The sequence below is a fragment of the Salminus brasiliensis genome, chromosome 18 (assembly GCF_030463535.1).
Source record: "Salminus brasiliensis chromosome 18, fSalBra1.hap2, whole genome shotgun sequence".
NCBI classification, from domain to species: Eukaryota; Metazoa; Chordata; class Actinopteri; order Characiformes; family Bryconidae; genus Salminus; species Salminus brasiliensis.
In genome coordinates this window covers 33,337,440-33,353,439 of record NC_132895.1, presented here as the reverse complement: position 1 = coordinate 33,353,439, position 16,000 = coordinate 33,337,440, and the positions used below count along the sequence as shown (strand labels likewise).

The 16,000-nt window shown below is 39.3% G+C and overlaps 1 long non-coding RNA gene across 1 annotated transcript; it reads right to left on the bottom strand.

The window, feature by feature from the left end:
- Window positions 1–255: 255 nt before the first annotated feature.
- LOC140539831 (uncharacterized) lies at window positions 256–5,326 on the bottom strand. Its single transcript, XR_011977846.1, has 3 exons — window positions 4,809–5,326; window positions 4,001–4,108; window positions 256–1,395 (listed from the first exon to the last, which is right to left on the bottom strand). It is a non-coding gene; the product is annotated as an uncharacterized lncRNA (long non-coding RNA).
- Window positions 5,327–16,000: the final 10,674 nt, after the last annotated feature.

Below are 16,000 nucleotides of genomic sequence, written 5' to 3'. Positions count from 1 at the left end.
TACTGTTTTTATGATGATTCTGACAGTCCCCAGTTTTTTTTATGTGGTGTGTGATGCGTTTAGGAGGACAGTGGGATCATCATTATAAGAGCAGAGCTGTCAACAATCATGCTCTTTAAAACATATCATAAATCTGACCTAGCCTTCCTGTTAGAACATTTCATAAAAACTAGTTAAAGAACATTCTTAGGGAGATGTTAGAGAATGAGGACTATGGTTGTTTTTTGTTTTGTTTTCTTTACTCCAGTGAAGAAATGCCATTTTATGTGGTTTATTAATACTGTATAATGAAACATACTGTATAGCATAACCTACTCAAAGAACTTAACAGCACTTAAAGGTAAGTATTGATGCTTTGGTCTAAACACAATCAGAAATCACATGCATTTCATTTTAACTAAACAATATAAAAGTACCCTCAAAACGTATAACAAGGAAGACATATCCTTGAGGGTGTAGAGAATCAGTACTGTTTAAGTGGAGTTATGAAACAACTGAATTTCGGGGCAGAGGAACATGTCTGAGGCCCCTCCTCCCTACTCGAATGTCCTATAAATTTCTGTACAAGTCCGTACAATTCTCCACCACCTCGTCAACTCCCTTTTAATTCTGTCATCTGTCATTCTTGGCTTCATCAGAGGGGTGACTGAAAAGAAAGACATAAAACCAAAAATACAAAAACAAATAGCAAAAAGTTATTTCAGTATAAACATCTTAGTTAAACAAAGTAATAAAAGAAAATTCAAAACAACAGCTGCAAAACTGCCATTTCTGTTGAGTAAACTCAACTGTAAGCTTATAACAGTAAACTATGTATTACAAACAATATTTAAATGCAAATATTTTTTTTTCTCTTTTCTTATGATACATCTATCAATTCATTCATTTATTAATCCATCAGTTCATCCATCTAACCATCTATCAGTCAGTTTTTAACTTGATTATAGACGCTGTATTTGTTCTTATAGAAAGTCATGCATCACACACAGAGACCATCTTTACTTAATTATAAACATTCTACAAATTAATGTTTACTGAAAAATCCCTGTGACAGACGGGTAATCTGAATCAGTGACAGAGGGGTAATCTGAATCAGTGACCGAGGAAGAAACTAAATCAGAGGAAGAATCTGAATCATTGGGGGAAAAGCTAGGGCTTGTGACATTCACAGTCACAGGTGTGGTGACAGAGACAGGGGCAGGTTTGGTGATTGAGACCGGGGCACGTAGGAGGGGGTATAGTTTGGGCCTCAGAAGAGGGCGCAGTTTGAGTTGCAAGTGAATGAAGTAAGCATTTTTCACTGTGATATGTGCAGCAGGTTCGTCTGTGTTTATTGCAGCAGTCTTTGCAGTGGGATGACCCACATGTTTGGCCATGGGCTGAGCAGCAGGGGACCTGAAAACCACATAGAAACAATGGGTAACGTTAATGGCTGACGTACATCAAAATTAGCCACAAGTGAAAAATGCCAATGCTTTTGGTTGCACCATCCCCACTGAGGTACCAGGATGCGGTGAAAATGTTATCCATTGAACTCAGCTTTTGAACAAGCTATGTGTCTTTCATCACCAAAGAACAGGGCTGCCCAAGACATCATAATGACTAAGACGGGACAAAGGAAGGGACAAGACTTAAAACAAAACCGACTGCTTAGAAGCACATGACAAACAAAATCAGACAAAGGCAAAATGCAAAAATAGACCTGGAACGGTACAAAACATGGCAAAATGACACATGATATCAATTAGTATTGACAGAGAGAAGTATAAAGCAGTACACCAGCACACCTGAGCAGAAGAACAGTCTTGGTGGTACATTGACTTTATCAACAATTTACTAAGGACTTTAGTGAGTCTTGGTTCCTCTCAAGGAATCTGCTTTGCAACATCAGTCACAAAAAACACTATGCAAATGATGACAGTCAGAATGAGTGTCAGAATGGTGTAACCTTAAGAGTCAGGAAAAGCTTTAACAAAATCTATACCTAGATGTGACCAAGGTTAGGCCATTAATGTCCCAGAGTATAGGTTCGTTCAAAGAGACTAACTAAAACAGTAACTAAAACAGACGGAAACAAGACCAGAGACCAGATAAGATTATGTAACTTGTATTAAAATTTAAATGTTAATGAATGAGAAAATAAATACATAAAGAAAATACAATGAGCTACCTTCAAGTTCATAGAACAACCTAGTTAATATATTCCCCTCTTTAGTATTTACTCAGTTTGTCAATCACTTTTGTTTTAGTGGCTTTTAACTTTGTAGTGCTCAGAAAGTCACCTATTGTACTGTTTAGTCATCTAATAAATACTGATTTATTAAGTATTTATCTGTTTACCCATATCGGAGATCAATTTTAATGACTAATTTACTTCTTCCATTTTCAGCAAGGTTTGAGGATTTCACCTGCAATGCAAGTGTAGGTAGATAAAAAGATAAGAATGAATCCTTATTGAGTTTAGATATAAACTGTAGATTACAACTACTGTAGATGGTTTTATGTTTTTCCTTGTTTTAGGTTCAATCAATGTTCCACCCTAAATAATAGAGAATATTCCTTTTCTTTTAACAGAACCAATACATGTAATTTAAACAACAAAACAAACAGATACAACCTAACAACATAAATCCAAAGCAGACTGTAAATCCCACAATTTGACAGAACTGGTAAATAGTAAGCAAGTCATAAATAAAATAAAATAATAAAGCCAGTCTCCCTTTCTTCTTTGGCTGTTTTTTTCCTTCTAGTTCAGGCCACTTGAAAAGTAGAATTTTCTCTTTTTCTTTCCTACCTGCTGAGTGTAGACACCCAAGAGAAAAACAAAGATCTGTCCCATGCTTTTGAACTCTCAAAGTTGTCCTCTAGAAGTGGGCTTGGCTCGCCATCAAGTGTTCATGCAGGTGAATCCAATTTGCAGGGTAGAGTAATAGGAGACCAAGAAAAAAAACTGACCAAATCAAATGCAGACTTAATCCACATCGTACTTCTCAAACTTCAGCTTCATGAGCGATTTCATGAAAAAGTTTAATAAACATTCCATTGTGTTGTCTCTCCTTTTTTTAATAAATTTAAGTCTCTTTTTTATTATTATTTTTTATTCTGCTTATGGTTTTAATTTTCTGGCCATTTGAAACATGGGTTACATTTGCATGGTGAACTGGACAACACACTTCCAGTTTCAATGGTGATGTTTACGGCTTTTACTCTTTACAAAATCAAGGAAAATGACCTGAAGCCCTACTTTCATCTTGTTTAGGGGGTTTTCACCAATTCTTCCTCCAGAAGGTTCTAGTTTTAGGTTCTGTGAAGTTCTTGAGCAGTCTTGCTACTCTGCCCTTTAGAGATCTATCCACAGATGTTGGATGATGTTTAGGTCAGGGGACTGTGAGGACCATGATAAAACCTTCAGCTTGCTCCTCTTGTGGTAGTCCATTGTGGATGCTGAGGTTCTTTCCTCTACCAGTGAAATGTTGCTGTTTGTTAAAACAAACAGCTGAAGAGATGTTCTTTCTCTGACATTTTGCACCCATGCATCAGGCTTGTTTAGATGTAACATGTGAACTGCTTAGTTTGGACCTTAATCACCCAGCCTCATGCACACATTTGCACATCATATTTGCATTTGTATATTTTTGTATACATTGTACTTATTGTCTTTGTACTTGTTGCCTCTGCACCTGTCTTGTGTTTCGTTTATTGTCCTTGCACTATTGTAAATCCTACCTATTCTGCAATGGAGACTAACAGTGATTGGTTGTACTGTATAAGCCAGTATTAGTATAATGCCCATGAAACTAGATTGAACTGAATTGAATTAAAGATAGAACTAAAACAATGCTTCACAAGTCAAAAAATGCAAAACCTTCCTCTTTTGCCATGAAACTGACACCTGTGCTGAACTGCACCTGTAAAGACGTCCAGCAACCCAATCGCAGATGTGATCTCATCCACTGTAACACATAAGTTCAAGTGTGCAGGTGTTGGTTGGAGCCCTCACCTCATTATGAAAGTCCAGGCACTGGCAGCACCTGTTACAGGCATCCTGGCAGCATTTGTAACACAGTGCCACAATCGAGATGACAAAGAGGAGACCAAAACCACACAGCTGGAATTAAACACAACACAACTCTGCTTAATAGTATCCTAGGTAATCCTATTCACTACAAATGTAATGCAGTACAGTTATACAGTTGTGCATGTACAGTGAGTCTACCTCTAAGCAAAAATAATTCTATATAGCATTGAAAGGGGACATGTTTGGAATATATTTTAAACTTCTCTGCTGCTGTAAAAATGTTTCCCTGTATTTTTAACCTTACTTGTTTGTTTACTGCATCCCCTTCTGGGAATGCAGGTTGCATTAATAAGTAACATTCTCCTTTACATCAAACAAGAAATCCTCCAATCAAACAGCCTCTGCCAATAGTAGTAGAAGAAAAACAGGGGATTGTAGGATGCTTTTTTTGTAAAATGACAAATGACACATGACAAATCTGCCAAGCATAAGAAAAATGCACATTGTGTTCATATCCACATTCTCATAATCCATAAGTAAACTGAATTTATACACCCTTTAGTGTTTTCATCTCTATAATGCAGGGATGTTCACAGTGTTTCATTTCAATTTTCATTTAACCAGGTCTCTTTCCTGACCAATTTGGACCACCTGACTGTAGGAACTAGTTAACCCAGTCCCATTAAACCCAGTTTAATGTTGAACACTTTTTTTGTTGTTGCATAGTTGCACTGATTTTGCACCAGTTTTTCACATCAAGACTGTGTAAAGTTAAATGAACATGGCTTACCTTATACTTGTAGAACATGTCACGTTTATTGACTTCGTCCTTGGTCAGCAATTGGGTTGTGTTACACCATAACCATTTAAGTTTCTCGCTATCAGTCACTCTATTGTTTACTTTCAAGTCTCTTACTATATGGAAACATGCCCAGTATCTTCCATCAATGAAGAACACAGCCACCCAAACGATCGGTGGGACAAGGCAGGACAAAATAGAGCAGTTGTTTTTTTGTGAGCATTTGGGTTTGCAGCTCAGAAGGTAAAGTCCAAAGACGAAGGAAACTACTATGGGCAACAGTAAGTAACAACAGAAAAATAACACCGCAAATAATTGTGTACAAGGACACTCAAACTCTCTCTCAATACCTTTCTCCAGTGCAACCAGAATGAGACTAAAAAGCACATTACTGCAGAAAGGATACTTTTGAAAAAATCCACTCAAAACTTCCAGCACCATTTCTGTAGGATATTGTGTATAACACAACAACAACGCAATGCTAAATCAGAAAAAACCCTTTAGAGTCAAGATCAGCTTTATATAGTCGAACTCCGCCTTCAGTAGGATGTTAAGATAGCTTCAACTTGGAAAAAAGGAAACAGGAAATCTTTTCTTTTTTTTTTTAAACTGCCTGCCTGTTGCAGAACAGGCTATCCTGTGGCACAGTGATTTTCAAACTGGTTGTCTGGCAATACTGCTAGGGAGCTGCTATTGCAACAATATCTAAACATTTAACCATATTAAGTATAAACTAAAGATTAAACATTCTTAATTTCAACATTTTTAATTAAGTGTGTTTTGTGGGAAAATGAAAGAAACACAAGATTTGAGCTCTCAGATAACTTTTACCTTCATAACGATACAGAAGAAGAAGAAGAAAAGCTTTTCTGCATGTTCATCACAATATTCATCCTCAGATTTTTTCTCAGCATGATACATTCTGGAAGTTCTGGTGGACTGATGAAATAGAACTGGTTAACATTAAATGTGAAAAAAATGGCCTCTAAGCAGAATAATTATCCTAAACACACAATCAATCAATCAAAATGCATTTAAGAGTTTATAGGCATGGGGTGGCAAGAACACACTAAGGGGTGACACCACCTAATTTGCAAAGGACAAAGCTGCATTCCCAGAGTATATGCAAACCCTAACCCTAGCACAATCCCTGACCCTAGTGCAAACCCTGATCATAATGCAAACCCTAACCACAGTGCAAACTCTAACCACAGTGCAAACTCTAACCACAGTGCAAACCCTGACCCTAGTGCAATCCCTGACCCTAGTGTAAACCCTAACCACAGTGCAAACCCTAACCACAGTGCAAACCCTGACCCTAGTGCAAACCCTGTTCATAATGCAAACCCTAACCACAGTGCAAACTCTAACCACAGTGCAAACCCTGACCCTAGTGCAATCCTTGACCCTAGTGTAAACCCTAACCACAGTGCAAACTCTAACCACAGTGCAAACCCTGGCCCTAGTGCAATCCCTGACCCTAGTGCAAACCCTGATCATAATGCAAACCCTGAGCCTAGTGCAAACCCTGATCATAATGCAAACTCTAACCACAGTGCAAACCCTAACCCTAGTACAATCCCTAACCACAGTGCAAACCCTGACCTTAGTGCAAACCCTGACTCTAGTGCAAACCCTGATCATAATGCAAACCCTAACCACAGTGCAAACTCTAACCACAGTGCAAACCCTAGCCCTAGTGCAAACCCTAACCACAGTGGAAACGCTTTTCATATATATTTTAAATTGTATTCATACTGGTATAACAATCTATTCTATTAGCAAGTGGATTTAATACATTTAAACTATATTGAGAATGTCTGTAGTCTCTGTAGTCCAAACTCCCCTCACTTAGTCATTGGACAAGCACCTCCTCACTTATACAACTCCCAGAATCCATCTGTTGATGACATCTACCAATCACAGAACATTCCCATGTTTCTCAGGCCCGGAATTCTAGTTTTACCCATGTCATTTTACTCCACCCTTTATAAACCTGTTTATTCAGACCATTCTTTGCGAGGTACTGCAACTGTTTTCCAGCAACAAACTGAGTGGCCTTTCTGTGTTTGACCTTTTTCTCATCTCAGAGTCTGTTTTTTGTCTTGCCCTTCTGCATTGTTTACATTGTGTTTCCAGTTTTTGACCCCGTTTCTCCTTTGCTGGTTTCCCATTTGGCTCATGTTTTGGCACTGATGTTTTGAGTGTGTTTTTTTGCTTTGACCCATGCCTAGACTCTATTATTTGATTTTGCAATTCATATTTTTGGGGGAACATTTCCTTTTATTGTTTTCCAAAAAATAAAACAAAACATAGAATAAACAGACACAGTGATGCACCACAAGGAGCTTGAGAAAAAAATAAAATAAAAAGTAAATAATAAAAATACCTTAAATAAGATTTTTGCACTACACAGAGCTTCATGATTGATTAGACAAATCTCTAACAAAGTCAATAGTATCAAACCACTGTCAAAGAGGGGCTGCCTTGGCATTGTGTAATCTGACAATAGTTTGTGCTAGATTTTTGCCCTTCATATTAAAACCTCTTCTATTTTTTAATGTCTGACTCCAGTCTGTAACATTACAATGTTTATGTAAAAACATATTACTGATCTGCATCAAAACATAAAGGCTATGCGAATAACACTCAAAATTGTGATATGTTTTGGCAAATCAGTCTTAAAAAAATTCTAACCTGAGATATAGTCACAAAATTATAACAAATGGCAGGCCTTTTTAAAAAGTGGCAGCTGCCACATGTGCCACCCTTGTGTCCGTGCCCCTGCCTCAAGAGGCACACGCTAAAGGTTTTGCTATGGCCCTTACAGTGGGCCTGACCTAAACATCATCAATCTTTCATGCCGCAAATTGTCCATTCTGCCATGTTCCAAAGAATTAAATACAGAGGGTTTACTTAAAAACAGGAACAAATTAGACATTAAACAGAAAAAAACATCTACACCAAAATTCAGTTCATGACCTGAAGCATTCCACATAATCTGTTAAACATGGTGGAGGCATGAGCATGTATGGCTGCCAGTTGCGCTGGATCACTGGTGTTTATTAATGATGTTCTGCTGGAATTTTCTTTAGTTGTTCTTTAGTCATCTGACCTCAATCATACAGAGAAGCTTTTCACTTTTTCACTGTCCAAATACTTATAGACCTGGCTGTAAACATATTTGTTAAGATGTTTTCCTAACAGTCTAAATATTTGCTTTATTGAGTGGATGTTGTTTTTCTGTTTATGTGACAGGATATGGCCAAGCCCATCCTGCTACATAATAGGGCTGAACACTTTCCTTCCTGTGCAAGCATCCAGCTGATAAAATTTCACCATGTTTTTGTGTTCTTACTGGCATTGACTGCAATAACTGAACTGAAAGGCAAACTGACTGCATTTCCATTGTCTCAGTTACTATAGCAACATCATCATCTAGGTGCTAAACTGTGCTAAACATCTAGGCTGTCTCTAACCAGGATCGAAGGGCTCTCTGGATCCAGTGAGTGGTGAGTAACGGCAAGTCTCATTGTGAAACTGAAAGCGATCTGCCAAGTTTGCTTTCGGTTTGTTTGTGTTGATTGTGAAATAAAGGGACCTTTTTATACAGAACCTCTGGTGTGGAACCTTATTGGTGTGGAGTTATTTGACGATCCTCCCTTTGATTAAAAATTTCACAAAACACCCCTGTTGATAAATCTAAATCATATCAACATAAGCACTTCTCCAATTGACGAGCTGTTATTAAAAGAGCTGTTCCGGAGCTCTGAAAGGAGCTGAACCCAGAAAAAGAAATTAGGGCCTAATTGTGATGCTGTTCCAAAGTGTGGGTTTTGTCTGAAAAACGAATTAGCTAATCTGATGTCACTGAGACATGTGTTAAAAAGATTCTTGGATGATCAGATTTGTCCTTGTAACCCGCTTTTTACATTTAACATAGCTCTTATATTTTAACATTTTTACTTTTTCCTGAACATGGGGCACCTTTGCCAGTCACAACCAACCACAATTGGGAGTATTGCTTTCTAAGTCAATTGGTACTGTATTGTCCATATATATGTGTATATGTCTATGTAAAAGAAGTTATGACCTGTAAAATGAGAGATGTTTATTACATTCATTAAATGGAAATGCAATACCTGTTATAATATGTAATACGATGTTCTGAGCCTGAAAGGGAAAATATTGGTTATTATTATTTATTTGTTTAGCAAAGAAAGTGCTTGTGAGTAATAAAGAAATGAAAAGTGCAATTGCCACCTGGACTTAAGCTTAGAGGAGTTGTTACAGTACCTGTTGGGCCATCAGAACCTGGGGAGACAGAGAAGTAGATGGCGAGCCACTCATAAGTTAAACCGTTTCTTTGAGATTCACCTTAACTACACTCGTGTGAAGTAAAAGAATACAAGACTAAAAGACTCTTGATTTTCTTTTTATTATCAAGCACCAGTATTTACATTATTTATTTGTTCTTTCATTGTACTTCGGTTACATGTTGTTTTCCTCCTTGTGTTGTAAATTATTATAGTTAAAATGAAGATTTGAAATATATATATGAGATATAAATCAAACTAAAACAAAAAAAACAACAAAACAGTCAACCCTAAACAATATTAATCTTATTGTTCTATCCATACTGGTTAATCGCCCTATCAGACTGTGTGCTGCAGAATGGAGGTGAACTCTCCATTATTATTTTTATATTTAAGTTCTCTGTTCTTAACTCACAGGAAACACATGTGACTTGTAACATAATTACATAATTGCATTAAAATTGGCCATTTTTAAACATGGGACGTACATTTCAGCCATATGTGCAACATGTACACTGACATGCCAAAGGTCATGAGATCACAGTATGTAAACTGATCATGAAGTGTTACCTCAAGGAACGTCTGAGGACCTGGAGTGGTCTGATGAGTCACAGTACCAGTTGTTTTGGGCTGATGGTAGGAGTGTGGTGCAGACCCCATAAAGCCATGGACCCCAGTTGTCAACCTGGCACTGTGCAGACTTGTGGTGGTTCCACATGGGTGTCGGGTGTATTCTCATGGTATGTGTTGGGTCCACTGGCATTCTGGAGAGTTCCGGCACATCCGTCTTCTCCAGTTGTTGCCCCTTTGCCGGGCTAGAGGGCGTCCTACACCACTAGTTCTGGTCCCAGTGTATTGAACGATATTAGATCATCGCTGTCACTCAACATCTTCATTGTTCCAAACAGCAACTTTACAGAAGGAGAAACAGCTTAACATTAAATGATAATATAAAATAATCTATTCACAATATTTCAGTAATAATATACTTGTAATCATAAACAAAGTTAGAAAATAAGTGTTTTAATGAAACAGAAAATCTAAAAATAAGCAAGTACAATGAAAACTATAATAATAGTAATAATAATAATAATAACTAGAATAACTTGTTTCTTTTTTTACAGTTATGTAAAAGGATACTGCCAAGCCCATCCTGTTACATAATAGTTTCATGCCTGGTCAGGCATGGCAGTGAAAAACCAGAAAACACTTGCAGGGAATGGACGATGCAAGCCTTTAATAAACACAGCGCTTCAGATACAGACAATGACGAATTACACTTTGAACAGCAGTAAATAACCAAACCAAACCAAAGAGGCAGGGGCAAACAAAAGACTAGAACAAACAGGGAAGTAAGGGCAAGGCAAAAACACAGCTAACAAAACAACAAACACTAGAAACATAAGCAGGTTTGCCCAAGACAAAACAGAACACAAACGATGTGGCAACGAACAAAAATCTTTGAGCTGGCAGTGGAAAACTCTGGCCTTTGGTCCAAGCGCTTTTGTACCCACAGTCCCAGGTGTTGCACACAAGGCTAACGGGGGGGGGGGCTGCAATGCGCATGCATAGCCACTCTCCAGAATTCTGGCTCCTGACAGGGCTTGTGGGCGGAGACCTGGGATTGCCAAAGGGGAGAGCATGAGAACAAGGCCCTGACACTCCGAGATACATACTCTAAGGTGGTGCTCACCTTGAGTGGAGATTCAACCCAGGCTGCAACATTGATGGTACTTGCACAGTGGCAGTTGGCACATGGCCAAACAAGTGAACTCAAATTGAATGGAAAAATGAGAACAAAAAAACAGTAACTTATGGTTGCTCTCACGTCGTCGTTCCACTTGAAAACAGTGGGTGCGTTCATCAAACCAAAAGGCATGGCAAGGTACTCACAGTGCCCAGACATGGCTATGAATGCAATCTTCCACTCATTGCTCTCTCTGACCCGGACCGAGATGTGGACACTGTACAGGTCCAGCTTGGTGAAGATGGAAGCCTGCTGTAGTGAGGCTTCCACTGAGACCATGGGGGCAAAGGGTGATTATTCTTAATGATCATTTAGTCTTCCCAACAAAGAAGAAGCCAGCTCTGGCTGAGGTGGACAGATAAATAAACCCCCAAGGCCAGGGCCCCTTGAATGTGTTCCTCCATCGCCTGATGCTCTGGCCCTGACGGGGAAAATAACCTTTTCCTGGAGGGCTGGAGTCAGGTAAGAGGTTCTGTTTGATTCATCAGCATCCATTTGTCATCATCATGTTCCATCCATACTTTCCAGAAGTCATGAGATTGCAGTATGTAAACTGATCATAAGGTGTTATTATCTGATTATGAGCTGACCTGCATGCTCATGGCACGGAGACATGAATTCTGACATGCAATGCACATGCACAGCCACTCTCCAGAATCCTGGCTCCTGACAGGGCTTGTGGGCGGAGACCTGGGATTGCCATATTCAATGCAGGAGGCCCCACATGCATATTCCGCAGGTCAGTGCAGCGTTCTTTAGCTTCCATGGGATGTGTGAGCAGTGCCTCTGTCCACACTTACGTTTGCTAACTGGACCCTAGAGAACTGGCAACATGTTGTGGCATGGTCCAATGATACACAGTACCAATTGTTGTGGGCTGATGGTTGTATGTGGCGCAGACTTTATTTTCATGGCATGGGTTTGGTCCACTGGTCCACCCTAACACATTTCATTGCTTGGTGACCATTTGCAATTTTTTATAAACTTCATGTACCCCACACCGTGCCATCGGGCCCAAGTTGTCCAGAATTGTTTTGAGGAGCATTCTGGAGGTTTCTGAGGAGTGGTGTGGCCTGCACATTTGCATGATATAATCCAAATCAAGCGTTTATGGGATATGGTGGAGAGGTCAATTCGCAGCAGAGATTTTGTACCTACTATTACCATGGAGCTATATAACAGTGGCTGTCTGGAGAAAGAACTTATGAACCAAAAAAAAATTATGAAATTATGAAAATGAAAATGGAAATAATAATAATCTGAAATGTATCCCTGAAATTTAACTTTATAACAGTAATAACTAACAATAAGATGAACTGTAGATGAACGAGGCAGTTTGAACAAGTACAGTAGAAGTGCACTGTAGAAGGACAGAGTGCCGACCGGACCGTCCACATACACTCCTACTCTCCTACAGCTGGAGGGAGGAGGAGGCAGATCAGTTCTGTTATTATTGTGATAAACAGAGAAACCTTTATCAGAGTAGATCAGACTCCAGGACTCTTCATTCCATCCAAACTCATAGTCTGATCTCCTTCCTTTCCTGCTGATGCTTTTAAGTCAGAGCTACTTCAGCTCTCCACACGCTCCACTCAGCCTCCCAGTAACAGCATCCAGTCAGACTCTCTCTACTCATCACCTGCTGACACCCATCAAACCTCTCTGGATGATCCGGATACGACTGCAGCTCCTCTCTCACCCACACCACTAGAGAGAGACATGTGTGTGCTGTGTTTGGGTCCAATGTGAGATCACAGCCGTCTGAACATCAGGAACAGACACACTTCTGCAAGAAAATCATAAAAAGCCAGACTGGAATTTACAGGTTAAATTACAGGTTGACAAGCCCCAAAGCTTCTGGGAGAATGTCCTATGGACAGATGAGACAAGAATGGAATTTTTTGCCAAGGCACATCAGCTCTATGTTCACAGATGGAAAAATTAAGCATATCAAGAAACGAACACTGTCCCTACTGTGGAACATGGATGAGGCTATGTTATGTTCTGGGGCTAATTTGCTGCATCTGGCACAGGGTGTCTTGAATCTGTGCAGGGTACAATAAAATCACAAGAATATCAAGGGATTCTAGAGAGAAATATGCTTCCCAGTGTCAGAAATCTTGGTCTCAGTCGCAGGTCATGGTCTTGCAACAGGATAATGGCCCAAAACACATAGCTAAAAACAACCAGGAATGGATAAGAGGAAAACATTGAACTATTCTATTCTAGAAGTGGCCTTCTATGAGCCCTGACCTAAATCCTATTGAGCATCTTTGGAAGGAGCTGAAACATGTCGTCTGGAAAAGGCACCCTTGACAACTGGAGCAGTTTGCTTATGAGGAAGGGGGCCAAAATACTTGTAAAAGTCTCATTGATAGTTACAGAAATTGTTTGATTGCAGTGATTGCCTCAAAAGGTTGTACAAGAAAATGTTAAGTTAAGGGTGCCATAATTTCTGTCCAGGCCTGTTTCATGAGTTTATTTTTTTAAATAATTATGTTGAGGCATGGTTCAAAATCGATGTCGAATATTCATTTGTTCATTTTCATATAATTTTTATTTATTATTACTTTTGTTTTTACAAAGTTATTTCTGGGACCATTGTGGGTTTTTTCTTTCAATTGTTCTACCAACAACTTTGTCCATGTGTGTATATTCTATCAAATAGAATTTTACCTTTTTGAAGGTAAATGCATAGTGCCGCATACCTGGCTTTGGCACATTAACAATGGCCAGCACCGCAGTAAAGTGATGACCCTAGCAAGAGCAAGGCCAATTGCTCTCTCTTTTTCTCTCTCTGGGCCTCAGCTGCCAGTGACTGAAAGCATGACCGGGATTTGAACCTGTGATCCTCTGATCATTTTACATATATGTGAAATTAAGCAAATAAACATTAATGATGTATAGGATGTGCATTTATGTTAACACACATTTTACCCTGGTGTGCCTAAACTTTTGCTAAAGACCTTATTAGATTAGCCTAATGCCAAGCTCAATTCAGACTACATAGTATTTCTGTCTTTTGTAATGTTCATTATGTGAGATTACACACTCATTGTGTCATATATTCATGTCATGTCTTAAAGGAAAGACTGACAAAACTATACATTTGATGCTGACTAATCATCTTTCACACCTTTGTTTGTTTGTTAGTTTGTAGGTCATCGGGCAGGAGAGTCAAATCTATCAATCAAGGCTTACATGTGTCACAATCAGGCTGAATTTGGGTAGTCTGAATCTGGCATAAAACCAAAATGACCACCTTTAGGAATGATCTATGATGTTTAGATTAAGATTAAGATTAACAGGGTTTACTAATTAAATTCTTATCTTTCTCACACACAAACAGGACAAGCAATACTGATTTGCAAAAAGTGATTCTAAAAGTGATTAACTAGAAACTGGTGAGAGTTCTCTAAAGAGATGGTGTGTTCTAATGTATTATTGCAATCATCAGCAGTACATTAAAATCTGTGGAAACGCCTGAATAAAAATACTCACACAGCTCTTCTGGATGCTTTGACTACTGGCAGCAGCCTCAGAAGACACTCCTCTGATGGTTCATATTTACGGTCAAACTCCTCCTGCTCTTCTTCTGAGTTCAGCAACACAAACACCAGGAGAGAGCCTGGCCTGCTGAAGACTACGGTCAGCACCTCTGCTCAGGTATTTCTGCACTTCCTGCACTAGAGAGTGATCATTCAGTTCATTCAAACAGTGGAACAGATTGATGGATTTCTCTGGAGAGATGTTCTTCTTAATCTTCTCCTTGATGTATTTGACTGTTTCCTCATTGCGTCTCGCCTTGTAAGAGAGTCTGATTAGACTCCAGTGAGAGACCCAGAAGGAAATGAAGGAACAGGTCCAGCTGTCCACTCTCACTCTGTAAGGCTTCGTCCACTGCACTGCTGAGGAAGTCAGTCATCGTTGACCTGCTGAAAAGCTCAGATAGTTCACTGGTTTCCTGTTCAGTGATTTACTGATTCAGAACCTTTCTGTTGATCAAGCAGAGAAACACATATAAAGCAGCAAGGAACTGTTCCTGATTGACCTCTCCACCCCCTCCCTCTGTGATGTAGAGCTCTGTGTAGATCTCATTCAGAAGTCCATGGCCTGAGATTCCTTCATTAATTCTCTGACATTTATCCTTCAGTTTGGATTTGAGCTTTTGATGACAAGCTGGGGCAAACAGAGGAAACTAATAAGATACATGTGATCAGCTGTGATCCTGCATTAAAGACCCCTGTGTAGAACAACTCTGTGATACAGTGAATGAATCGTGTAAAAAACAAAGATTGAGGGTGGTGTTTTTGGAGCAGCTGTAGTCCTCTTAGAGCTGTTAAGGGTGTAAGATCAAAGATTTCAGTGGTAGGTTTGTGGACTACAGTTGTCACACTGTGACACGTTATCCTATAATTGCAAAACCCAATCAAGCATTGTTTTTTATTCCCTTTGAAAAGCAGGACGTCACCGAGGAAATGAATTAGAACTCGGGTGGGGAACCATGATCTTGACTCAGAACTCTAACTGCTCTCTAGTGTGTTCTGTCTGCTTCATGTTCCTCAGGATCTGCAGTGTGATCTCCAGCACCCCCTCTCTCCCCCTCTCTGATCATCCTCATCCTCCACCTCTCTCCCAGAGCATGCTGGGTAATCTGGACTCAGGAGCTTCTTGAATGTGTTCAGCTCCTTCTCCACTAGAGAGATACATTTCTGCTGCAGCATCAGAGAATCACTAAAGCTGCACCATTACAGAGAGAGATGATCTGAACCCAGAACAATCTGCTAAACAGAAGACAGACACTGATCTGGAGGTCTTCTGGATGCTGTGATGTGAAAAAGGACTGAAACGTCATGTTACTGAACATCAAGGATTAATATGAAGACGGTTACAGTTAGAACACACCAGCAGCTGAGGAAGACTACATTACTACACTACATTGCTACATTACTAGACTACATTGCACAGGTTTAAGACTTGAAGGCAGCTTTAAACTGAAAAATTAAAGAATGAAAAACCAGAGACCCTCATCATATATATGGTTTAGGATTAAACTTGAATACATGCTCCAGTTTTTCCCTGCCAATGTTTCTTTTCATCTTCTGGATGCTGCAGATAAA